This window comes from Coregonus lavaretus (assembly GCF_964263955.1).
Source record: "Coregonus lavaretus genome assembly, chromosome: 2".
Classification (NCBI taxonomy): domain Eukaryota; kingdom Metazoa; phylum Chordata; class Actinopteri; order Salmoniformes; family Salmonidae; genus Coregonus; species Coregonus lavaretus.
The window spans coordinates 45,645,994-45,664,757 of record NC_139989.1 but is presented as its reverse complement, the minus strand read 5'-3'; the positions used below and the strand labels follow the sequence as shown (position 1 = coordinate 45,664,757).

The 18,764-nt window shown below is 46.6% G+C and overlaps 1 pseudogene across 1 annotated transcript in view; it reads left to right on the top strand.

Moving 5' to 3' along the window:
- The window catches only part of LOC311139233 (nuclear factor 1 X-type-like), an 88,573-nt pseudogene that overhangs the window by 48,487 nt on the left and 21,322 nt on the right, over positions 1-18,764 (top strand). The window lies entirely within an intron of this gene.

Genomic DNA, 18,764 nt, shown 5'->3' with positions numbered 1-18,764 from the left:
GTGTGTGTCTTTACTTATGTCAAGATTAATTTATTTTCTGAAACTTAAATGGTTGCTGCAATTCAGCAAAATGTTATATAGTATTCCCTCACTTCCCACTGCGCACAGACGTCAGTTCAACATCTAGTTTTGATTTACATTTGGTTGAGTTGTCAACTAACGTGAATTCAACGTAATTTTTTTTATCACAGTGTCATTGGATTTAGGTTAAAAGATGGGTAAAAAAAAATCTGAAATTCCCTTACGTTGATGACTTTTTGCAAATGCAATCAGTTTTCCATGTTGATTCAACGTCATCACATAGAATATTTTGGTTGACATGATGTGGAACCAACGTCGATTCAACCAGTTTTTGCCCAGTGGGTTGGCTTTGTGCATCTGTACATACAAATCTGTATTGTATATTTATGGTTTTTGGAAAAGGGTTTTATTCCATTATAAATCATTGGTTATTGTTACCTTTTATTGAAATTGTTTTCCCCTGCATCTCTGTCCACACTCCTGTCACAGATAGAAAGTGTTTTAAAATCTGGGTCTGTTGCCCTTGTTGGCAAATGTACAAGCCTTTCAGTGTGAGACAGACAAGGCCTCCTCGCTTCTACAGAGACGGCATAGGACAGCCATAGGCTCCGCTTGGTTCTCCTGCCCATAAGCTTCACCACCGTAACGCCTCAACAGCAGCCCACGCTCCCTCCACTGTACACTGCAAGAATGAAAAGTACCATCTTAAAAAGTATGAACCAGTAGAGCCTCTGAAGGAGATGGGGTTAAAAGTTCACTGAGTGTAGGGGAGAGAGGGGGAACAGTGAGTGGTTCCATTCTGACCTTTGGAGTGGCAACGTTACTGTTTTATTCTTAGCTCCCTATCCCAGGGTGTCTGTGTCTTTCGGAAGCTATCAGAGTCCAGGCCTTATCAGTGCATCTGAGCCATCGGTGTGCTACAGTTCTCCTGCCGACTGATGTCACCGTCGCCAGCTGCAGGTTTTTCCCCTGCAGTATGAGTGATAGGAGACTCCTCTCCTCCTCTGCAGTAGTGCTTTTGTCCAATTATAGACTTAGGCCTTGTGGGGGGGGCAGTGAGGGCTAGCTATTACTGATCAAAGCAGCTTACACTGCAGCTCCACAGCTGCAAGGCCCCTTATCAAAAGTATTTTAGACAAATACCTGGCTGTTCACCTAACGTAATGCAATTGCATTTAACCTGTGAGAGTCAGTCACCCAGGACTGGTTGTCCTGAGGTAATTCCTGATGCTGTTGATGATAATGGTTCAGGGATGTGGAGGAAGAACGGGCTGAGCTCATCTTTGATCAGATTTTGAATAAAGCACGGCTCAGCCAGCCAGGCCCTGCCAAGGCCCAGCTCAGGTCACGGCGCGATGGGAAAAGTTCATGTTTTTGTGCAGTGTGTTCCATATTTGTCAGTCTGATGAATCGCCGCTGTTCCAGTATTAGTCATGTTTGGAGCGGGCTCCCTCTCATACGGCTCTCATTACTGTTCTGTTATGATAGAAATATGTTTCTTAGTACACCCCTAATCTGTCCGCCATGCTAGGAGAGATCTTGTCCAGGGATGTGCGTTGTTTGGTCGCTGACCTATGCCAGCTCCACGGTGCGGTGAACTGTGGCGCTGACCCGCCGGAACAACGAACCCATCTCCATCTCCCAGACTCTCCATCTCGCAGACCACGGCAGAGAACAGAGAGAATGCTTTAACCGAAATGAACAAAGAGAGTGAGAGCCTTGGAGACAGTCTTAAGACTTAACACCCTGTCACGCTTATCTATCGTACAGATTTAATCTGGTTTGCACAATATCCTGAGTTTAAAAGGAGATAATAATGGTATTATCAGATTTTTCAAATGAATATGAAGTTGCCAAATATGACGCAGTATTTTATTTCCCCAAAAAATACAGCCCTTTACTTCTTGGTCTTTGTCTATTATGAAGGCAGGCCTGGGAAGGTTTGGGGGTTGTGGATGGGCGTTGGTCCTATGTTTTCTGATTCTGCTGTTGCACCATTCTGTCTCATACTGTCTGTCCCTGTGCCCAGACACAGAGAGTGTGGATGGGACCACACTGTCATGTCGATCCTTTAAGTCTGGGTACGTCATGTTTGGCCAAGAGTGTTTGTCTCTCAGATACAGGGTGATGAAGGAAAAGCGACTGACGTTAAAATTATTTTAAAAAGAACCATGAGTTTTACAGGAAAAAATATCTGCTCTTTTCCTTGGCCGATAAACAAACTGAACTGCAGATTTCTGGAAGAAGAACAGAACTGTGTTCCTCCAATGTTCTGGCATGGGTCTGTAACCCGGGCCGACAGAGAAATACTGAGAACCGGCGCGACGGGGGCCACATTCATCTCGTGTGAAAAACACCCCGTGAACGCTCTCAATGGAAAGTTTAATATGCTGTTGTCATTTGAATAAATGCACCAATAAAGTTTGAGCGTCAGCGAGTCACTCATGACAGAACAGTGTCATTGACACAGTGGCGTTTTTAATATGCAAAGGGTGCAGGGATCTCAAACAGCCTAGCTTGGCCCGTTTTCAGGGCCCTAGTTTTCCCAGTTCCCATTTTTGTGTGTGAGGAGCGCATGGAATCGCTGGTAAACAGATTATTCCAGGGTGATAGAATTCCGAGGAATCGATGAAAAGACTCAAACCTTTACGCGTTTAGCATTGAAGGGACACTGCGCTCCTTTAACCACTTGCATTTACATCCATAATCACTGGCTTGTTAGTACACGGACATACTTTATCACATTATCACATTTTCTTTATAAAAACAATACATTCATCTTGGTTTTAGCTGTCCCAAATTTTAGCTGCTCATTACAAATTATTCATAATTTTATCAACAATTTTATCTACAGTGACTGAGGATTGTAATGGTATACCCTTTTGGCAGCATTTTACATTTTTATCTTCTGTTAATTATGATTTTGTGTTTATCATTTTGTTTTAATTGATTAAAATGGACACATGTTTACCGGAAATAACACATTATAGCAAGCACAGCATCATGGGCACTTAAACATATACAATTGTTTGGTTGTCTCAGCCCTACTTAAATTATAATTTTGTTAATCTTCATCTGAATGAAAAGAGAGGCTAAAAGGAGGATGAGCTGGGATGTTTTTTTGGGGTATTTTTGGTATCGTTTTTTTGTCTCTAATGCTGTGTCGTCTCACTGCTTGATTTCTTATAGCCGTTTTGTACAGACGCCAGGCATGAAATCTGTCTGTCCCCAAAAACATATACCCACGCAGGAGGGGTGGACTGGCCTCTCTCAGCTCCCTGTGCCGAGGAGCGAGGGAGCGAGAGAAGGGATGAGAGCTGCTCGCCCAGTTCCCAGCCAGATTCTGATCCGCTCGCGCTCGGCCCAGTGGAGCAGAGCCGGGGAAAGGCTGCCCTGTAATTGGGACAGCTCTTTCCGTACGGAACCCAGGACAGTGGAGGCACAGACAGGAATACTGATACGGGATCTCTGTATCAGTATGTAATTTACTCCCTATCAAATTCTGCCATTTAAATAGGGTAGCAACATAGTTTTCCCTCAAAATGTTTTATGAGAACTGTAAATATTTGTATTCTATATCTATTATTATGATTTATTTTATAATTGTTAGTGGTATTATTAGTAGTAATTGTGGCTGTAGTGGCATCACTCAATCTAACATAATGTAAAAGAAAAGCACAAAATAAAGAAGCCATGGTGAAAACAATGAGAGGGCGGGCAGAATTCAGTGTGGCTGGTTGGCAGCGTTTGGCACCCAAAGCTGCAGCTCTGTTTGGAAGGTGCCAGCTTTTCAAACCGCCACACAGTCTCTGCCAACCTCTCCTTCTGATCCTTTCTTTGTTTCTCTCGTTCTTAACCTTTTTCCCCATATCGACAGTTTCGATGAACACTTCCCGCCTTCGCGGCCTCATCTCCCTCCGCCATGTCTGTGGCTTTTTTAACGAGCCGACAGGAAATATCAGCACTAAAATGTAGATGATATAGATATATTATTTCATATTTATTGACCTCTTTATTTCTTAATATAATAATCACAATTTTATCAAACAGTGATACATAGTGAGAATATTTTCATATTACTTTTTTAGTGTTGATACTTTCAGTGTGATTGTGCTGTATGGGATACTGGTCCAAAACAAAATGGAGGCTCATTCTCAGATCTTGCCCAATGAGAAGGGAGAATGACTTCATGCTAAATAACAAAATTGTATTTACTAAGTAACTACAGTAAACTGCATAGTAAACACGCTGTAAAAATAAATCTATATTCTAAATAACATAAAATAGTAATTCTTTACAGATTATTTCCCCAGCTGCTATAGCATTTTTTCACATCTCGCAGCTGAACAGGGAGAGGAAGAAGGTGGCTTGTGAAGGGGCGGGATGAGGGTTTGACAGGCGCACCAGAAAATAAAACAAATCACTTTCGACGTGTTTTGCATCTGTGAGCGAGCCTCAAATTCGTTTGGACAGAGACCTGGGCCTTCACGGAGAACATTCGGCCTGAATGATGGGAGAGCGTAAAACGACGGGTGTGGGGGTGGGTGGAATTACTCAATAATGATCAGAAAATTAGGCCTAATATTGAGGTAGAGTAAACAGGCCTCTCTAAGTGTGAAAGGGCCCCATTCAGCACGGACCAGGAGCACTGCTTCTTTCTTCCTTTTATGGATCCACCCACGGCCTCAAGAGCCCCTCTTTTGTTCATTGATATAACAGGGGGAAGTGAGGGAGAGAGAGGTGAGGGCCTCACTCCCTTTGGAGGACATGGTATGGGGGTACTGACATACAGTAACAATACAGCTATGTCTGTGCATTTAGGCATACTACATATGGATATAGCCTACAAGTACTGTATGTACTGTAGAAACTATAACTGCATGTTAAGTTTTTAACAGTTGGGCATGCTAATGCTACAATTACATTCCTAGCCCTGCAGACAAACACAGTTATGTTTTGGTACAATATTAACTGACATTCAGTGATATCATGATATTTAATTCTGTCTGTGTTGATGAGCTGAGACGCCCTGGCTGTCTCAGACCCTCTCTGGTTCCGCATCACTTAAAGACATGTGCGCCGTTGGAGCTCTACCACGTCAGCTGACAGCCAGGGGACACAGGGTGTAAACTAGGTGCTAATGCGTCCTTTTGCCTGTTTGTCAGTGCAAATGTTTTAATTAATGGGAATCGAATAAATAAATAAACCCGCTACGCCTTTGAGCAGCTGAACAACAAACACGCCTTTGCCGAACCAACAGAGACAAGGAAACAGAGAGAGATATGGTGACTTTGAAACAGCACTTTTGATAATATCAAAACAATAATAGTATTTCCACTAGTTTTTTACTCTCTAAATTAATTAGTTAATAAACAATTGGCCATTCTTTTAGATACTGTAATTTAGTCATGATGGCATTATGAGACTTGCTACTCAAATACTTACTTACTTCTAAAACTCAAATCAGGAGAAAAGGTTTCAGAAACACTTAATGCTGATACTATACAGTTATGAATGGCCAACATTTGACAAAGTGGCAAGTGGCAACTGTGTATTTAATTTAGACTTTAGTTTCTGCTCATAACTTTTATAAGGATTATTTTCTCATAAATGTACTCATGGTTGTGGGAGAATAGTATTAATTAAAACACATGCACACGCACACACACCTTTTATTATTTTATTATTTTGTTGAGTCTGTGGAAGATTCATGCTATTCTAGTGGATTCTGCTGCCCAGTCCCGTCATTCCCTCCTTAAAGAGGAAGCAGGGCTCAGCTCGACACGGCTCTGGGCTCCGGCACAAAATCAGCTGACACTTTCACTTCATTACGCTGTCTGTTTGCTTTTCATATGGACCGGAGGCTCCATTTCACAGGCACAATTTGGGATGGTAACTTTCTCATTATAACCGTCAACTGTCAACACTTCTGCACTCACCTATAATTTCAGACTCATTTGAATTCTTATTGGCAGTTCCAATGCATACATTTCATAAAAGAATGAAAAACAACAGGGTTTTTTCATAAGCAATAAGAAACTATGGAGAAGATTAAAGCAGGAAGTAGCCCGTTTATGAGATTGTTTGGCTGTGCATATTGGGGTATTTACTTATGAGCTCTCACATTTTGGAAGTCACCTCATTGTGTTTTAGGCTATTTAGTGTCTGAGGCCGGTGCCTGCCCTTTTGATGCACACAACCATACCTGTGCCTTGAGTTATTGACCAGAAAGCCCCTGCAAGGGGTTGCCATGGCACCTACCCCTGTTTCCAGCATACCTTTGCTGGTCGGTATCCAAGGTGCTTCTAGGACAGCTCCTATTGGCACACAGAGTGTGGTGCTGGGCTGTTGCTGTGGCACTCCGGCCTGTAACGTAATCAACCGCAGGGCACAGGGCTGCCAGAGGAATCCACTCAGATCTGTTTCACCCTATAGACAGAGCATTACTAACATGTGTATGTCTGAATTCAAGCAGAAATGCCAATACAGGAATACATACTCAAAGAGGAGATTCACTCCATCTTGGTCTCCTTTAGTCAAACCCATCTGAGGGATCTTTGAGACCCTGGTTCGGAGTTTAGCTTCAGTGGGCCTGTTTATAAGACCTACGTTTGTTAATTGAATAACTTATAAAGGTGCAGTAGTGGTGCAGTAGTGACTATGCTAGGTGTCCCATCCTGTGCACACAGGAAGTGTCTCAGTGTTGTGATGGCCCAGTTATGAGATTAGTTCAAATGCAGGGCCTATGAGAGAGCCTCCTCTCATGGGGCAGAGCTACTTTAGCTTTCAAAGAGCCACCCTTTGAAAATATTGTTGTAGTTCATAAACATGAGGCTACATCTCTTTCCCTTTCATTTTTCAAACGCAATCTGTTTTGCCCTTCAAAACAACCGAGAGATCCCCAAAGATCTCAACTCCTATGAGTGAGTCTATGTATGTGTATGTGTGTATCTTTGTGCATGCGCACATGTGTGCAATAGTGGGAGAGCGAGCGACAACAAACAGCATCCGTAGCACAGCATATGTGTGCCTGCTTCTCTCCGCACTCTCCCAGTGCTCCCACTCACCCACCCAGCACCTGAACCCCAGTTTACACCTGGTGCCACACACACACACCACAATACACACACGCACGCACACACGCAAACACACACACACACACACACACACACACACACACACACACACACACACACACACACACACACACACACACACCTAGCAGTGCACATACGTGACCTTACAGACCTGGGATTCGCCTCATTGCTCATACTGGGTGCCCCTGCCCCAGTGAGTGGAGGGTGTACAGAATGGCTACAGCAGGCCCTGACTTGGTCCCCTCCACCGGTCCTAGACTGGGTGCAATCTGTCACCACACTGGACTGGGAAACTTGTATTTGTATTTGTTGGTTTAGGTCCAATAACATATGGTATGTTTTGTCAGAATTCACTTTGAATTGAAATGGCCTTAGGGATGATGTTCAAATAATGGTCAAGTCAGGGATTCTTGACGTAAGATGGTTGCAGATCTCTTTGCCTTATAGTTTTTGTGATAACATGCGCTAGTTGCTGTATTATCCAACTCAGACCACCCTGCTCCAGAGTTGAACTCAAGTTGACATTATACTGCTTTGTTTAATATGATGGAGGCTCTCTTCCAGCAACCCAAACCTACAGGGGAGCACCCAAACGGAATTACCTGAGCCTGAGTCCCTCTGCACATGCTCCTTAGCAGCACAGGCGGAGATTTAGAGGGTAATCCAAGCCGCTGTGTTTATTTTAAGAGCTGATGATTTAGAGACAGACATTAAAAGGAGAGGGCAAACAATTTAAGAGACATTGTGAATGGAAGAGAGGAGTAGGTGTGGGCGGGAGAATCAGGGCTTCTCTCTCTCTCTCTTGCTCTCTCCCCCTCTCTTGCTCTCTCCCCCTCTCTCTCTCTCTCTCTCTCTCTCTCTCTCTCTCTCTCTCTCTCTCTCTCTCTCTCTCTCTCTCTCTCTCTCTCTCTCCTCTCTCTCCTCTCTCTCTCTCTCTCTCTCTCTCTCTCTCTCTCTCTCTCGCTCTCTCTCTTGCTCTCTCTCTCGCTCTCTCTCCAGGCTCTGCTGTAAAAAAGCAGAGATGACAGTGAATTAGAGCAATCTGGCCATTCTGCGGTTAGATTTTTATCTGTGGTTTTGGCCCCAGAGAATACAGAGTCGATGCTTACTTTTTTTACTTGTACTTTTATTGTAGTTTCTGCTCCTTTCATCTGAGTTTATTTTACCTTCTGCTCTGGCTGCAGAATGGGCTCTAGCGAGAGCCGATTCACACTGAAGGTTCCGGAATGACCCTGGTGGAATATTCCAATATACTTGGTCAGAGCTTTCTCTTTTACATGCAGCAGATACTTTACAAACGCTTCGGCCAATTTCGGTTGCCTGATTTCCCAGACCCATTACTCTGGCCAAACGCCACGCCCACAAACGTTTATTCTTCTCCGCAATGAGTCTGAATTTGACTCCCTCCCGGGCCGGGGTATTCAACTCTTACTCTACGAGGTCCGGAGCCAGCTGACTTTCTGTTCTACCTGATAATTAATTGCACCCACCTGGTGTCCCAGGTCTAAATCAGTCCCTGATTAGAGGGGAACAATGAAAACATGCAGTGGAACTTGCTTCGAGGTCCAGAGCTGAGTTTGAGGCCCTTATAGAATGCGAACACATCCACACCGTCTGATTGGTCGCAGAAACCAATGGGTTGGGCCAGAGCCAGAACACACATGGGTAAAGCGACGTTTTGAAAATTCGTCATTGGCTTTGATACTGTGATTGGTTAGAGACGATCCAGTCACTGATTTGTATTTGTATTTATTAAGGATCCCCATTAGCTGCTGTTGGCAGCAGCTACTCTTTCTGGGGTCCAGCAACATTAAGGCAGTTATATACAATTTAAAATATTACATGACATTACATTTCATAACACTTTACCCAATACATTGTGTGTTCCCTCAGGCCACTACTCCACCATCACATATTTACAATACAACATCCATGTGTACGTGTGTAGAGTACGTGTCTTATCATGTGTATGTGTGTCTGTGCCTGTGTGTGTCTCTTCACAGTCCCCACTGTTCCGTAATATGTAGTTTTATCTGTTTTGTAAATCTGATTCTACTGCTTGCATCAGTTACCTGATGTGGAATAGAGTTCCACGAGGCATGGCTCTATGTAGTACTGTGCGCCTCCCATAGTCTGTTCTTGACTTAGGGATTGTGAAGAGACCTTTGGTGGCATGTCTTGTGGGGTATGCATAGGTGTCCGAGCTGTGTGCTAGTAGTTAAACAAAAGCTGATGACTTTGTTTTGTACAACGCCCAATGTGACCACAAACGACTTCAATGATGGCAGATTCAGACTGAAGTATGTACAGTACCGATCGATATAGCAGCCGAAGAATTCAGTGTGAGTCGTCAGGCAAAGATGTCGGGGCCAATTCTGACCCTTGTAACACACTGAAAAATGTAATGCTCTGGTGGAAGACCTGTTTTGATCTTTGGGCAGGGACTCAAATCCACAACCCTGGCAGCCTCACAGGGAAATCCTTCTGATAAGAGACACAATTATCCTAACAATTTGATGCCATAGGTTCCTCACAGAGAGGACTCCTGTCTGTGCTCTCTGGCTCCAGATACCTGCGTCACACTCTAATCTTGTAGTTACATTATATTCTGCTCAGCCAAATTACAGTACATAATATGGTGTGGATTAGGTAAAATTGGTTGACACTGATTGAAGACATCTGCTCGACATCATGTTTAAACCATCTTGGTTAGACACATTTGATATGTTACCCAAAATCCACGTTACAAAACGTTTTTAGACTATTTTTTTCATCTCACACATTTATTTTTCAGGGGCTTTCTATGTGTGATATTGTATAGCCTAATGCAAAACAAACAGTCCCAAATTACACACATTATTTCCCCATACTATATCTTTGAAGGCGTTAATCAAATAAAGCTTCCTTTCTCTCTTTCTTTTTCCCAGTGTCTGTTTCTCCCTGTCTCTCACCCTCTCTTTCTCTCACCCTCTCTCTCTCTCTCTCTCTCTCTCTCTCTCTCTCTCTCTCTCTCTCTCTCTCTCTCTCTCTCTCTCTCTCTCTCTCCTCTCTCTCTCTCTCTCTCTCTCTCTCTCTCTCTCTCTCTCTCTCTCTCTCTCTCTCTCTCTCTCTCTCTCCTCTCTCTCTCTCTCTCTCTCTCTCTCTCTCTCCATCTAATTTTTTCTCTCAGTGAAGCTGTCCTGGCCAGAACTCTAACTGAAATTGCCTTTAGTACAGAGGCTCTTTTGTGGTTGTGTTTTTTTCACTAGGTGTTTGTGAAAAAGAACAGGATTTTTCTCTGCGCCTCAGGTCCGTAACTGTGTTTCTTTTCGGTCTGGTCAGTAAATACTCATGTCCTACACACACCAGGGGGCTAAACCTTCAGATTTGATTTTGGAATAGTTCAGTTTGGCTTGGAATGTCTTTTACGCTTATTTCTCTGTTTTTCCCTTGGCGTTGTGCAGCTTGACCGCCAGCTCCGAACCCCTCCCCACTCGCCCTGATACGTGCAGGCCAGCTGCACCGGACGCGGCTGTGTCGTCTGTGACATTTCGTGAGAGGACATCTGCTCACAGCCCAATCCCTGGCCTCTGAGCCGCCCCATCTCACTTAGCATGCTAGCCGCTGTGTCCGCTTTAACATGAGCTCACCAAAGACAGGGAGACGGCGTGAGTGCAATGTAGAATAATAGGCGAGATGCGCTGGACACATTTTCCACTAAGAAATCATGCAAACGATGCTTTGGCGGTGGGAATGAGTGTGAGGAGCATGTTATGCATACAGTATGCATACTGGTTGTGTCTTATTTTGAAATCTGTGTGTGTACATGTGTGTATGTAGAAAAAATGGCATCCAATAAATTGGGTCATTTTTCAGCCTTTACACAAGGGTACATGTGTGTCACATGCTCACACGCACGAACAGACGCACACACACACAACCGTTGGTTTTACTATCCAAGTGGGGACCCAAAAATGTATTCCCATTCAAAGTCCTATTTTCCGTAACCCTAACCCCAAACTCCCAACCCAAACCCCTGACCCTAATTCTAACCCTAACCCTAATTGTAACCCTAACCCTAAACCTAACCCCTAAGCTTAAAATAGCGGTTTTCCTTTTGGGGAAAATGGCCCACCTTTCTTTCTTCCTTGTTTTACTGTCCTTGGGAGGACTTTTGGAACCCAAAAGGGTAGTAAAGGTAGACACACACACACACACACACACACACACACACACTCCCTCATGTGTTCCTCAAGCCCTGTCATTACTGCAGTCTTGATGCGGTCAGTGGGTGGCACAGAGGCCTCTCATTATTGTCATTTTATGACAACTTTCCCTCTCTCTCAGCAGCACTCCACCCCTCCCTCTCTCCCAGCCCTCTCTCCAAACCCACATCCATTTCTCTCGCTGCTGGAATGGGAGGGTGTTTGTTTTTAGTGTGTAAACCATACTGACACATATCCCAGGGCAGGTCTCATTTGAAGTGTTTTGGCGAGGGGGCAGACAATTTGGTCTCGATTGCAAAAGTATGAAACGGGAGATGCAGCCACGGCATTGTTCTGTGCTTTGACAGCGGCTGACAGTTATTGTGTTTAGTTTTGAATAATGGGGGTAGCTCTGATGTGACCCCGTGCCCCACTGATGTGTGTATTCAACGTGAGGCTCATGTTGTACCATACGTTAACAAAGACTAAAGACTCTGTGTCATTAGTGAAGTGTGCTATGTGGGGAGAAAAGACACTCCTCCACCAGTCACCTGCTGTTTAGCTTGGAGGATTTATTACATTATGATTTGTTTATTATACACTGTCATTTATTATTTTACCGACTGCAGTTGAATAAACTAGCCTGATTGAATTGCGAGTTTCACACCTTCCCAGAGAGCTATAGGGTGACAGGGTTTATGGTGCTATTACAGAGGAGTCTCTGTTAACGCCAGGGATTGAGGGAGAGAGAGAGAGAGGGAGAGTGGAGAGCGAGACAGAGTTAGGAACGGCGGGGCCAAGATACTGAGAATGTTGGAAAGGAGAGTGAGTGACAGAGTGAGTGAATGTGTGTGGGAGTGTGAGGGATTGATTTAGAGATAGCGTGTTATGGAAAGCAACATAAAGAAAAATAGAGAGTTACATAAAGAGAGAGAGAGTTATTGAGAGTTATGGAGAGAAAGAGAGAGAGAGAAAGAAAGAGAGAGAGCGCGTGTATAGAGGAAGGTCCTGTGGCAGTGGGTGAGTGAGAGCAGGCTGGTTTACCTGAGGATAGGAGGCAGGTAAATCCAGTTTGAGCTCAGCCCCTGGGCCCTCACTGTTCCCTGGGTGTGAAAAGATCCTCTCGCCATGCCCCCCTCTCCTTCTCCACCCCTCTCCTCCTCCTTTTACTGACACAGGTGTGTTTTAGCAGGGGATGTGTTTTAGGTGGGATGGGGTGGGGGGCTGGGTCGTTCCAGGTGACTAAGGGAGGAGCATTAGGGAGGAGATGGGAGGTGGCACTGTGACAGGGAGCTGGAGGAGGGAACATGAACATGGACCATCAACATAGCAGACTGTACCATGCACCTGTTGGGGCTCAGGCACTAGACTTCCTCATGTCTTTATTCAGTGCCAGTGTCCCAGAGGAAAGGGCACCGGTTGGCAGGTGAGCCCTGTGTCGCTGTAGCACCCCTAGAGAAAGGGGGAGTAGGATGTAGTAACTTCCTCTCTTGCCTTCCCTCTCCTGTCCCTGTGCCGGTCCTCCTGTCCCTGTGCCGGTCCTCCTGTCCCTGTGCCGGTCCTCCTGTCCCTGTGCCGGTCCTCCTGTCCCTGTGCCGGTCCTCCTGTCCCTGTGCCGCTTGGGCCCAGTCTGTTAGCATGAGGCTGTAATTAGCACTTCTAACTTTGTTAGCCTCTAATTTCATTTCGTAGGAGAAGCCCCATGACTGGGTCTGCTAATAATGTAGAGAGTTGAGTCAAAGTCACAGAGTTTCCCTGTGTGGCTGCTTCTAGTTTCGACAAGGGCTGTGAGTTCATGTGCATGTTCCGCTGACTAATTAGGATAAAGCCACAGTGGGGTAAATGCTCCTTTAGGCAGAGCCTGACCTCCCCCAGGCTTTAGCAGTGGGAAAACACGGCCTGTGCCCTCCCTCAATGGGAATTGTTCTTTACTTTAATTATTTTCCACACGCTCTCCTCCAGGCCTGCAGTCAGGGAAAATCCCCAGGCCTTGTGATGGGATTCCCTGCTTGTAAAGGGTGAATGGGTTCAAAGCATCAACCAACCAGTGAGTGTATGTTCAGGTGTGTCACACCCTGGCTCTGGGACTCTATATGTTGTGCCAGGGTGTGTTCATTCTATGTGTTATATTTCTATGTTGGGGGTTCTAGTTGTTCTGTTTCTATGTTGGCCTGAGTGACTCCCAATCAGAGGCAACGAGTGTCAGCTGTGGCTGGTTGTCTCTGATTGGGAGCCATATTTATACTGTCTGTTTTTCCCTTTGTGTTTGTGGGTTCTTGTTCCAGTTGGTTTTGTGTTTTGTACCGTGGACTTCACGAGTCGTTTGTTGTTTTGTTTATTGTCAAGCTGTTGCTCTTTTTGTATTACTCTCGTGTTTGTTGTTTTCCGAGAGTCCGCACTGTGTGCGCTATCTTCATTTTACGCACTGTGTGTGTTGTGCGTAATTTGTATTTTGCCTCCCGGTTGGGTTGGCTGTTCGCCTGTTTGGTGCTGCATTTTGTTAACTAAAGTCTGTTGACGAACGCCCGTGTTTCCTGCGCTTGATTTCCTCACCGCATCTACACTCAGCTACTGACAGAAGAACCCACCACTCCAGGACCAAGCAGCGTGTCCAAGAGCAGGCAGCCTGGACGTGGGAGCAGATCTTGGACGGGCAGGGGTCCTGGACCTGGGAGGAAATCCTGGCCGGGATGGATCGCCGGCCATGGAGTGAGACGGTAGAAGCGCGACGGAGAGAGGAGCAACGGCGTAATCAGTGTCGGCGTCGGACGGACGAGAGGCAACCCCAAAAAATGTTTAGGGGGGGGCACAGGGCATGGACGACGGGGCTGACGGAGGCAGAAAAGGGGCGAATTCAGAAGGCCACCAGGTTACGGGGGCCACTGGTCAAAGTAGGGAAGGAAGGTGTAGAGGCACGGCGAGAGGTACTGGGGTGTGTTACCAGTCCGGTCCGGCCCGTTCCGGATCCCGGGGTAGAGCCAGTGGTGTGTGTCCCCAGTACGGTCCGGCCTGTTCCGGCCCCTCGCACCAAGTGTACGGTGCGCGTCGCCAGCCCGGCCCGGCCTGTTCCTGCCCCTCGCACCAAGCCTACGGTGTGCGTCGCCAGCCCGGCCCGGCCTGTTCCTGCCCTTCGCACCAAGCCTACGGTGTGCGTCGCCAGCCCGACCCGGCCTGTTCCTGCCCCTCGCACCAAGCCTACGGTGTGCGTCGCCAGCCCGGCCCGGCCTGTTCCTGCCCCTCGCACCAAGCCTACGGTGTGCGTCGCCAGCCTGGTCCAGCCCGTTCCTGCTACTCGCACCAAGCCAGGGGTGCGAGTCGTCAGCCTGGTAAAGCCCGTTGCTGCTCCACGCACCAAGCCAGGGGTGCGAGTCGTCAGTCCGGTGAGGCCCGTTCCGGCTCCACGCACCAAGCCAGGGGTGCGCATCGTCAGCCCGGTCCGGCCCGTTGCTGCTCCACGCACCAAGCCAGGGGTGCGCATCGTCAGTCCGGTGAGGCCCGTTCCGGCTCCACGCACCAAGCCAGGGGTGCGCATCGTCAGCCCGGTCCGGCCCGTTGCTGCTCCACGCACCAAGCCAGGGGTGCGCATCGTCAGCCCGGTCCGGTCCTTTCCTGCCTCACGCACCAAGCCAGGGGTGCGCGTCGTCAGTCCGGCACAACCCGTGCCTGGGTCACCGGTGCCTAATCAGGTACCGGTCAACTGCTCCACAACGGAGCTGAAGCTAACCGCTCCTGCTACGTCCAGTTCAGCTCCAGCCAGCGGGGCCAGACCGGACCAGGGGCGCTATGGGGGGTTTATTGGAGGGTGGTGGGCAAGCCCGGAGCCAGAACCGCCGCCGAGGAGGAATGCCCACCCAGCCCTCCCCTGTTTTGTTCTAGTTGAGGCGCGGTCGCAGTCCGCGCCTTTAGGGGGGGGGTACTGTCACACCCTGGCTCTGGGACTCTATATGTTGTGCCAGGGTGTGTTCATTCTATGTGTTATATTTCTATGTTGGGGGTTCTAGTTGTTCTGTTTCTATGTTGGCCTGAGTGACTCCCAATCAGAGGCAACGAGTGTCAGCTGTGGCTGGTTGTCTCTGATTAGGAGCCATATTTATACTGTCTGTTTTTCCCTTTGTGTTTGTGGGTTCTTGTTCCAGTTGGTTTTGTGTTTTGTACCGTGGACTTCACGAGTCGTTTGTTGTTTTGTTTATTGTCCGTATTTATCACTAAAGATAAATAAACATGTTCGTTCATCACGCTGCGCCTTGGTCTACTTCCTACGACGATCGTGACAAGGTGTAACGTATTATCTCTGCTTTTTGTTCTGTTCATCTGATAGTAGGGAATCCCTGAGATCATGTCAGGTGGTGATGAGAAGGATTCTGTGTATCTTTATAAGCTGGATCCAGTCAGAGCTCTTAGGTCAAGTAGACAGTGAGGAGGCTCATAGCAGGGCTTCAGAGGCAAGCTGAATTAGGAATCAGTCGGGACCAATCAGAGAGCCAAGAAGAGCTTTTAAGACTGTGCAGGAGCCATTCAAAGAGCGAGAAGTACATTTTGGAATTAGTCTGAACCAATGGGAGGTGGAGGCCGGGTGCAGAGGCTGTCATGGTCCATCTGTGCTCCTCGGCACGGTGGGTCTCCTGAGGTCACAGAGCTGAAATTCACAAAGACATGTGGAATGCTGAAGCCTCGCCAACACAAACACACATTAGGTCCGGCCCGGCCGACCAGGTCCCACGGACCATCTCTCAGGGGCAACGCTGCACATCGGGCCCTCCAGCCTCCAGCCCAACTCAGTGGGAGGACAGGTAGGGAGGTAGAGAGGACTGGCTGCACAATCACTCTGAGAAGACACTAAGTAGAGGCCACCTTCAACATGAAAATATTGTGTTCCCCTTCCCTGAGTCCATCTTCGTAGGTGAAGTTGAGGAAAAGAGGAAGACTTGTGCATGGTCCTATGAAGAAGATGTAGCATTTTATTATGGGATATTAGAGGAGCACAGGGGGCCGTGAGCTGGTCTATTTGACTTAACGATAAAATTGTATTTTAAATGTTGTATCTTTACCAAAATCCGAATGGTAATGATTATGGTACTAAACAAATAAACAAGGCCTTTATCCTGGCTGGACCAGGGCTGAGGTGCATTTTCTTTCTATATTTGTAAGAATAGAGGCCATATTGGTCCAGCAGAACTCTGTTGGCTGCAACAATAGGAAGGGAGCAGTTAGGGTTTCGCAAGTGGAGAAAAAAAGGATTGTTGAATTATGGGTAAAGACAGCTGAGGCTAACCAGGTTTGGTTGTAGGTTAAAGTGGGGGGCTTATTGAAAAACAAAAGTCTATGACTCAGACACGCACTCAAGGAGAAACAGGCTGCAGGCTTTTCTCCCCATCGAAATTCAACGAAAACACATGGAGTCAAATACATAAAGAAGAACACCTTCAAAAACATAAAACCCAGGGTTCATTACGGCCAAGAAAATGTTCCACGTATCCTCAGTGTTAATGCCAGAAGAGGAGGGGAGGGGATCCATCCTCACATTTGCTATCAATTTAGGGCACTGAAAATAAGCACCAGGTTTCTCTGGAGCCAAATGGAGGAGGAGGAATGTTTTCTCTATATAAAAAAAATGAAATGGGGAGGGAGAGAGTGAGAATGGGAGAGGGGGGAGAGGGAGAGAGAGCGAGAGAAGACGAGGGAAAGCGAAAGAGAGAAGATGAGAAAGAGAGAAGTCGAGGGAGAGAGAGGGATGGAGGGTGAGAAAGCGAGGGAGAGAGAGAGAGAGAGATGAGGCGAGAGAGTATAGCAATGTAAAATAGCACCCTGGGTCCAGATGTGAGAGGGTAAATGAGAGGGCGCTGGCTGATTTGACCTCAGGGTGACCTGGGTCTGGGCTCAGTCAAAGTCTCTCTCCACCTGCTGACCACGCATGGCTACAGATTATCACCCCTGTAGCTATAGTTAACACACGAACAGGTCAAATCTATACGTCTTCGTAACTCGTATAGACACTATGCACGTCTACTAACACTGCTTCCCAACTGCAGGACAACAGGAGATACTCCCTGTGGTGTCTCTGCATATTTGATGAAGGGGATGTCTTTTGAGAATATTTTTGAATTTGTACAACATGCTCCCCTCCAGTAGGTTAGGTATTTTAAGGTTGCTTCCATTGTAATATCTTAGAATGTGCTGTAATTTCGAAGGGATTTTTGAGTCTTATACTGTGTGGTGGTGCTGTAATGTTACATGATCGACCTCATCTGATCAGAACTACATGTCAGCAAACAAAATGGACAAAGACACTGACTCCTCTCACACAAACTCCTCCATCCAAACATTTTTTTCAGAGACAACGTGTTGCTCCTGTGTTGGAGACGCAGACGAAAGAAGAGGGCTGGAGGGAAATCAGGAGGGAGAGTGAAGAAGGAAAGGGAGAACGTGAGAAGGAGGGAGGGAGAGTAAGAGAGAGACCAGATGTGTCTTTTGTTTAGATTTGAACGGGGCGGAAAGAAAGGGTGTAGGAGTTAGGGCCGAGTGGTGGAGGGGGTTTGGAGGAGTGTTATGAAACCAAACCATTCATAGTTGAGCGGCTGCATGTAGGAAGGAGGCTGTACAGTACGGTATGCGTGTGATTACCTACCAGCAAACCACATTCATTATCCTAATTGCTACAATTGTGCCAGCAGTCGGGACTGAGAGGGGCGACCGAGAGTGAGCCACACTGTTAACATTTGTTAGCCTCATTGACTCAAGAATTCATGGTCTCTGTGGTTTTAGGCGTGGTGGTGGTATTCTCATCCTAGCCTATGGCAGTATAACAATGAAAAGGAATAGGACAGACTTTTTGTCTCAGGGATTGTAATCCCATTTTCCCAGTGGAATACTGTAGATGTTTTGTTAATGTGTGATCTGTACAGTTGGAGCTAAGCAGATGAACGTGCTGACGGTTTTAGCTTAGCACACTTGTGATCGTGAGCAGACATACAAAACACAAGCTGTTTTCCACCTAATTGAAATCAAACCAATTACCAAATGGTGCCAATTGTGACCACCCTTATGGCGTATTGTACAGTCGTTTATGAAACACTGTTGGCCATCACCAAATGAAGCCCTAAATCGCTGAAATCTCTCCATCCCCCTCTCTCTCCAGCTGTGTGTGTGCGTGTGTTTGTAGTTCAGTTGGTAGAGCATGGCGATTGCAGCGCCAGGGTTGTGGGTTCGATTCCCATGGGGGGGACCAGTACGAAATAAGTATTAAAATGTGTGCACTCACTACTGAAAGTCGCTCTGGACCTGTGTCAGATTCTTTATGAGATAAGATAATTCCAGTAATATGATTGTCATAAACAGCCCTGGGCTCTCTAGCGCCCCCTCTGCATATTGTCGCTTTCCTCTCCTTGACTTAACAATGTGCATCATGTGTTTTTATGTTTTGGCCAGAGGAGCTGTGTTTTTCAAACAGTGGAGAAAGCCGTGA